Raw genomic sequence first — 7,850 nt, 5'->3', positions numbered from 1 at the left:
GCCAAAAATAAATGACGTGAGAATATTGTTTGTAATTTGTATTGTATTGATTTTTATGTATAATACAAACTATTTGGATATACATTCGAGTATTAATGTGTCTGTGCTGTTGAGAATATTTATCTTTGTTGTTGAGTATAAATATATGTCTTGTTGATCAATGTATATGCAAATATTAATGTGTCCTGTTGAAAATGTTTGTCCTTTGTGTTTCATAAATGTATATGCATGTTTAGAATAACAGCGTATAATGTATGTAGCGCTGTTGTATAGGTCATATATATAACAACGCAACAAACGATATGCGCTGTTGTGTTTCATTGTATTGTACATATACAACATCACACATTTAAGGTGGTGCTGTTATATATATGGCATATACAACAACGCTACCTATAATATGCGTTGTTGTATTTATACAAGACAACAACGCGTTTTTTACATTGCGCTGTTGTATTGGTCATATATCTAATAATGCACATTGGAGGTGTCGTTGTTGTATAATTTACATACATCAGTGCCCTTAAATGCACTGTCAAAGAAGGATATATACTACTGCAGTCACATAGACCGCGCCCGAAAGCGCTGTTATATACCTGAAATACGCGCTGTGAAACTGCATATCTGGCGTAGTGAGAATAAAGGAGGCTTATGAGGCAAGAAGGATAAGTGGAGAGTGTTTTCCAAATCAAATTATAAAACAAAAATGGTTGGAATGACAAAAAAATGAGGCTAAATAACAACTACAAAACTCCAGGTTCTGCAAACAACAAATATAATAACCAAAGTAGCAACAATGAAGTCTTTCCACCTTGTTCCTATTGCAAAAAACTAATCATCCACAAAACATATGTTGGTGGAGGTTTGATGCAAGATGTTATAAGTATGCACAGTTAGGGTACATGGAAGATATACAAGTTTCAACAACAATGAGAAGCTAAGGTTGCTAATAATCAACCACAAGCTCAATTGTTCACAGATCATGCTTTGACGCTAATAGTTCCACACAAAGTTGGCTCCTTGATAGTGTTTGTACAAACCATATGACTTATGATCGAAAGCTTTTTAGAGAGCTTGACAAAAATGTTATTTTCAAAGTTAGAATTGAGAAATGGGGCATACATTGTAGCAAAAGACATATGAATAGTGACAATTGAAGATTACACATGTTTGAAATTAATTTATGATGTCTTATATATTCACGAAATTAAGCAATATGTGTTAACTGTTCCTCAGTTGATGGAGAAAGGCTATAAGGTTTTGTTTGAAGACAAAACCTGCATGATTAAAGATTTAGAAGGCAGAGAGGTGTTCAAAGTTCAAATAAAAGGCAAAAGTTTTGTCTTGGATTTGATAAAAAATGAGTAAACTGTATACACAAAGAACAAACAAGTACAATGATTTGGCAAAGAAGGTTAGGCGACTTTAAGCATGATATTCTAATCATCACGAACAAGTACAATTTTGTTAACGATTTTCCTCACTAAGAAAAAAGTTTCATACATGCGCTGCCAATATGGGAAGCAAACAAGGCTTCTTTTTCACAAAAAAAACATTGAAGGCTACACAGAAGCTGCAACTGATATGCACAAATGGTGGAGGACCTATGAGTACAACATCATATGTTACATGATATAAAGAAGTTGCAACTGACTAGAAATGGATAGATGCAATGAAGGAAGAGCTTATGATGTTTGAAGAAACCAGTCATGGGAGTTAGTAGAGACACCTAAACACAAGAAGGGTATAAGAGTCAAATGGGTTTACATAACCAAGTTCAATCTTAATGGTTCTGAGAATAAGTATATGCCAAAAGCTTGAAGTTTGTAGCTCTAGAGTCAAGGAGGAGTGTTGATTAGTAGACTCAGAAGCTGTTATGTTTCTATTCATTAGGTAATAAAGAACCAATATGATTGTTAGAAATATTTCTCCTACTATGTTGGAGGACTTATGTGACTCAATCGGTAATATTGGAAATTTTGAGTTTGAAGATTTTCTTTTCCCTTATCTTTTACGTCAACAAAACCTTTTTGATTTTTTTTGTGAGACAAATGAAATTTATCCAGAACTTGTGCGAGTATTTTAATGTAACTTGAACTTTTGGAAAAATCGTCTTACTTCCTATATCAAAGGAAAAGACATTGTTTTGGATCTTAAAACCTTTAGTTCATTGTTATGTAACATACCCTCTCAAGGTAGCATAACGCGTTACGACCTTGTGTGTGAATTGGATAATTATGATTGAAATGATTTTTATCATACTTTATGTAGACTTTCAAAAAGGGAAATAGAAATGCGTAAGTAACAGGGCTTTGGCGAGACCGTAAAAAACCGAGACATCCTATCTGCTGGATATCTCAAGCTTGTGGACCATTTGCTTCATTATTTTTTGAGCTATGTCATCTTACCAAAATTTTCAAATCATTCTCAAATAAGTGACATAGAACTCCAATTGATGTATGCTTTAAAGTTTAACATCAAGATCAATTGAGCTCTAATGATAATGAGACAAATGTGGACTGTTAGAGGTACTCAAAGTCCTTTGCCATATGCAATCTTCATAACCAACATTCTTCAGCATTTCAGTGTTTCTACAAATGGTGAAACAAAGGTGCCTCTGAATCTTCGAGAAAGCCAAATTGATGTGGAAGTGATCCACAAAATGGGTTTCACCCAAGACCCCCGAACTTGCACCTACAAACATAAAACCGACAAGCCGACTGCTGCTACTGAACTATTTGAACCTGAAGCTCCCAATTCTCCTGAACCACAACCGTCTGAGTTTCATGCTCAATCATCCTCATCCGTTGCCATGCCTACGAATCAAATGATTATGGATAAGTTTTTTTCTCTCCGAGGCTACATCACTAACCGGGTAGATGCTCTCGACTCTCAGAATCAATAAATCCAATATGAACTTCATTGCCTCTCCTCTAGGATGGATAGCATGGATATTGATGAAGACAATTCGGAGCCTAAGTCTTAGAATATCTATTGTTAGGATTTTATGGTTGTATTATTTTCAAAATTTGGACAAATTTTTAATTTTGCCTATGTTTTTAAGTTATTGTTGCATATTCCTGGACAAGTTACTTTATAATGTTTTGTGCTTTATTATCCCATTCTTGGATACATGTTTGCAACATCTTATTTATGCATTGAATACTTGCTTATTTAAATCTTGATCCATACATGAGTATATGATATCATATTGATATATCTTGATTATATAAGTGTATGTATGCTATATATATTATGTTGGAATCTCTTTTCTTTTCTACTTTTTGATGAAGTCAAAAGGAGGAGAAAAGTTGGGAGAGTGTATTTTCTATTTAAAAGATTTTAGACACATAACTCCAAATGAAAGGGGAGCATACAAGAAAGGGAGAGCATACTCAAGACAAGTGAAGAATATCACAAAGTATGTTGCTCTCAAGAAAACTACACTGTCAAAAAGATCTTGGTTTGTCATCATCAAAAAGGGGGAGATTGTGAAGAAGATCTTTGCTCCTGACCTTGGCAAAGTTTTGATGAAGACACCAACATCACCAAAAAGAAGAAAAGGAAGTTTACTTATGAAGACCAAGAAGATTAAAGCTTCAAGACAATTAGTCTAAGTCTAAATAGGTACTTCTATCCTCTACTTTTTAATATACTAAAGTAATAATGCTCAAAATATTTTAAAAGGAATTGAAACACTTCAAGTTTTAAATAACAAACAATTTTAAAAAATATTGTGTAACAAGTTATTAAAATTTGAGTAACAGGTTATATGAGTGAGAATCAATTATCCAACAATATTTAAATTGGAGTAACCGATTTCTCAAATTTGAGTAAATAATTACTCTAAGTGAATTTTAATTCACTGTTGGACAGAGAGTTAGAGTAACCGATTACTCAATGTAATTTTTCAAAATGTCATGTTTGGGTAACCGATTACCCACTTGCTATAATCGGTTATTGAGAGTTTTTACATCAGTTTTTCATATTTGAAACTCAAGGATTTTCATCCCAAACAAAATGCCTTCATTCCAAAAAATTCATACTCTTTCATAAAGGCACTATGACTGATTGGAATGCCTATTTAAAGGCCTTAGAACTCACAATAAAAAGAACACTTTGAACAAATCTTTCACACTTTTCTCACAACTTTCCTACACTTTTCTGAAATAGTTTTATGCACTTCTAGCAACTTGAACTCAAACTTTCAAAGCTATTTTTCTGAGTTGCTTGAAGTAAAGTGTTTTAAAGTTTTGTAAAACTTAAAGAGCATTATTTACTAAGTATACAAAAGAGTTGATTGGACTGCAAGTGTTATTATATTTCATACTTGTAAAGGCAATCCAAGCCATCATTCAAATTCTTCATTCATTGTAATTACTTTCTTTCACGGGGTGTGAATAGAAAGGGGATAGAGTTACTTGGAAAGGTGTTTTCGAAGATGATAAATATTAGTGAGTGTGTAAGGAACATAGAGATCTCGGGGTGAGATATTGTAATTACAACTCATAATATTTAGTGGAAAATTTCTTGTGCTGCAAGAATACTGGACATAGCCTTCGGTGGACAAGAAGGTGAACCAGTATAAAATCCTTGTGTACTCTCTTCTTCCTTACCTCTTTGATTTATTCTTGTTTATTTTCTGCAATATTATCCGCTGCACTTTAACTCTTCATTTTGTAGAAAAAGTGGTCATAATTTCTAGTCAACTAATTCACCCCCTTTTAGTTGCAATGTCAGACTTACAATTGGTAGCAGAGCACTTTATGAGTAAGTTATTCTCAAAACTGATCCTACATCAAAGATGGCCGCAAGATCATTCCCAGGAGAAGGTTCTAACATAAATCGCCCTCCAAGTTTTGTTGGAGAATGCTATGACTTCTGGAACGCAATTGAAGAAGGACCCTATGAACCCTTCACAGTTATAAATAGTGTAAGGGAAATAAAGCCTAAATCTTCATGGAATGACGAAGACAAGAAAAAGGTGCAATATGACTTAAAGGCAAAGAACATCCTCACTTCTGCTTCTGGAATTGATGAGTTTTTTAGAGTATCTAACTGTAAATCCGCCAAGGAAATGTGGGATACTCTAGAGACCACACATGAAGGAACGAAGGAAGTAAAAAGGTCAAGGCTAAACACACTCTCTCAAGAATATGAAATGTTTCGAATTAAACCTGGAGAGAAAATACTGGATCTTCAAAAGAGATTCACCCATCTTACAAATCACCTTCTTGCTCTTGGTAAGGTATTATCTAATACTGACTTGAACTTGAAATTTCTATGATCACTTACCAGAACATGGCAACCAAAGGTAATAGTCATTTCTGAAAAGAAAAGTTTATCGAAAATGTCTTTGGTTGCGTTATTTGGAAAATTGCAGGAACATGAGTTAGAACTCAACCAACTGGATCAACATAAAGAACAAGAGAAGAAAAAGAAGAATATTTCTCTTAAATAAAAAGTTGACAAATATAGCCATCAGAGGATGAATCAGATAAAGAAGAGATATAAGAAATTCATCAAATTCCTCAAAAGGAATAAAGGTGGTAGAACTGGACAAATAAGAAAGTTTATCAAGAACAATGATGCCTCTACTTAAAATTAGACTTTTACATGCTTCGATTGTGGCAAGGTTGGTCACATGAAGATGGATTGTTCAAATTTGAAAAAGAATTCATTCAAAGGAAAGAATGAAATAAAGACCGGAAGAAGAGCATACATAGCTTGGGAAGCCAACGATACCAGTTCCGCTTCTGAACCAGAAAATAAGGAACAAGCACATCTTTCCTTGATGGCATCTCATCATTCCGATGATGAACAGGTAAATGACTCAAAACTATATTCTTTTGAATTACAAACTGCACTCAATGACCTGCATGATGAATACATCAAACTCACAAAATGTTTTTAAAACAGAAAACTGAGTTAGATTCGTTTAGAAACAAACCTTCATCGTCTTCATGTCAAAACTGTATTGCTCTTGAAAACAAAGATACAACATTAAATCTTGAACTTAATAAGATAAGTAAGAGCAGTAAATGTATAAATAGAATCATCAATGATCAACGACACTCAACAGATCGAAGAGGTCTTGACTATTCAAAAGGCCACGTTTCAAAGAAACCAAGTGTCCCAATTAAGATAAACTTTCACAAAGGGAGTATCCTTGCTTATAAACATAATAATAATAGAACTAGGATACATAACCATCAACCCATATGCACATATGGTAAACATCATGGGCATACACCAAACACTAGCAAAATCAGAAAACATGGTGTACCCCTTGGTCATTATAAATGGGTTGAGAAATGTGCTAACCATATATGACCAAAAGAAAATTGGGTACCTAATACAAATTAACCTGTTTTGCAGGATAATTTGGGAGCCGCCTGCAACCTATGGTATTTGGACAGCGGCTGCTCAAAACACATGGCGGACGACAGATCAAAATTCTCTGTCCTTACTCCAAGGGACAAAAGATATGTCACATATGGTGATAATAACAAAGGAAGAATTCTTGGAGTTGGTAGAATTGGCAAGCCTCCCTCAACTACTATAGAAGGTGTGTTATATGTTGAAGGTCTCAAGCACAACCTTCTCAGCATAAGTCAACTATGTGACAAAGGCTTCCATGTGGCATTCTACCCAGATAAGTGCATCATAGAAAGTAAGAATCCTCAACACTCTAAACTAGTTGGTAAGATAATAAAAAATATATATATGATTGATATGAATTCATCTTTACTAATAACATGTTTAGTTGCAAACGATAATCATGATGCATGGCTATGGCATAGGACAATTGCTCATATTCACATGGACCATTTGAACAAACTTATAAAGAAAGACTTAATTGTTGGTTTACCCAAAATGAAGTTTGTTAAAGACAAACTATGTAGTGCTTGTCAAATGGGTAGACAAACAAAAACTTCTTTCAAACCTAAGAATATGGTTTCTTCCGATAGACCATTACAATTACTACATGTGGACTTGTTTGACCCCTCAAGGACAAAAAGTTATGGTGGTGACTATTATGCTCTTGTTATAGTAGATGATTTTTTGAGATACATTTGGACACTCTTCTTAGTTAATAAGAATGAGGCATTCAAAGCCTTTAGCGTTTATGCTAAAAGAGTCCAAAATGGAAAATCACTAAAAATCGCTGCTATAAGAAGTAATCACGGGGGAGAATTTCAAAACTCTTCTTTTGAAGAATTATGTGATGATCTTGGCATCAATCACAATTTTTCTGCTCCTAGAACACCACAACAAAATGGTGTTGTAGAGAGAAAGAATTTGTCTTTAGAAGAACTGGCTCGAACAATGTTGAATGAAACTAACCTCCCAAAATAGTTCTGGGCATATGCAGTAAGTACTGCTTGTTATGTTTCGAACTGAGTTCTCATAAGACCTATTCTCAAGAAAACCCTCTATGAACTCTTTAAAGGTAGAAAACCAAACATTTCTCATTTGCATGTATTTGGTTGTAAATTTTTTGTTTTAAATAATGGAAAGGATAACTTGGGCAAGTTTGCTGCAAAAGCAGATGAAGGCATCTTCCTATGCTACTCTCTTACGAGTAAAACTTATAGAATTTTTAATAAAAGAACACAAGTCATGGAAGAATCCGTTCATATATCTTTTGATGAAACCAATGTTGAGATAAAAGATGTGATAACTCATGATAAGGAGGAACTGCCAAGTTATTCTTCAAATGAAATTTCTATTATTGAATCTACAACTGATACTGAGCAATTGAAAATGAATGATAACCTACCATCTCAAGAGGAGCATACTCATTCAGTTTTACCAAAAGAGTGGAGAACTCATCGGTACCATCCAAT

This window comes from Lupinus angustifolius, chromosome LG15 (assembly GCF_001865875.1).
Source record: "Lupinus angustifolius cultivar Tanjil chromosome LG15, LupAngTanjil_v1.0, whole genome shotgun sequence".
In the NCBI taxonomy this organism is placed as follows: domain Eukaryota; kingdom Viridiplantae; phylum Streptophyta; class Magnoliopsida; order Fabales; family Fabaceae; genus Lupinus; species Lupinus angustifolius.
Note: the sequence above shows the minus strand (reverse complement) of the source record.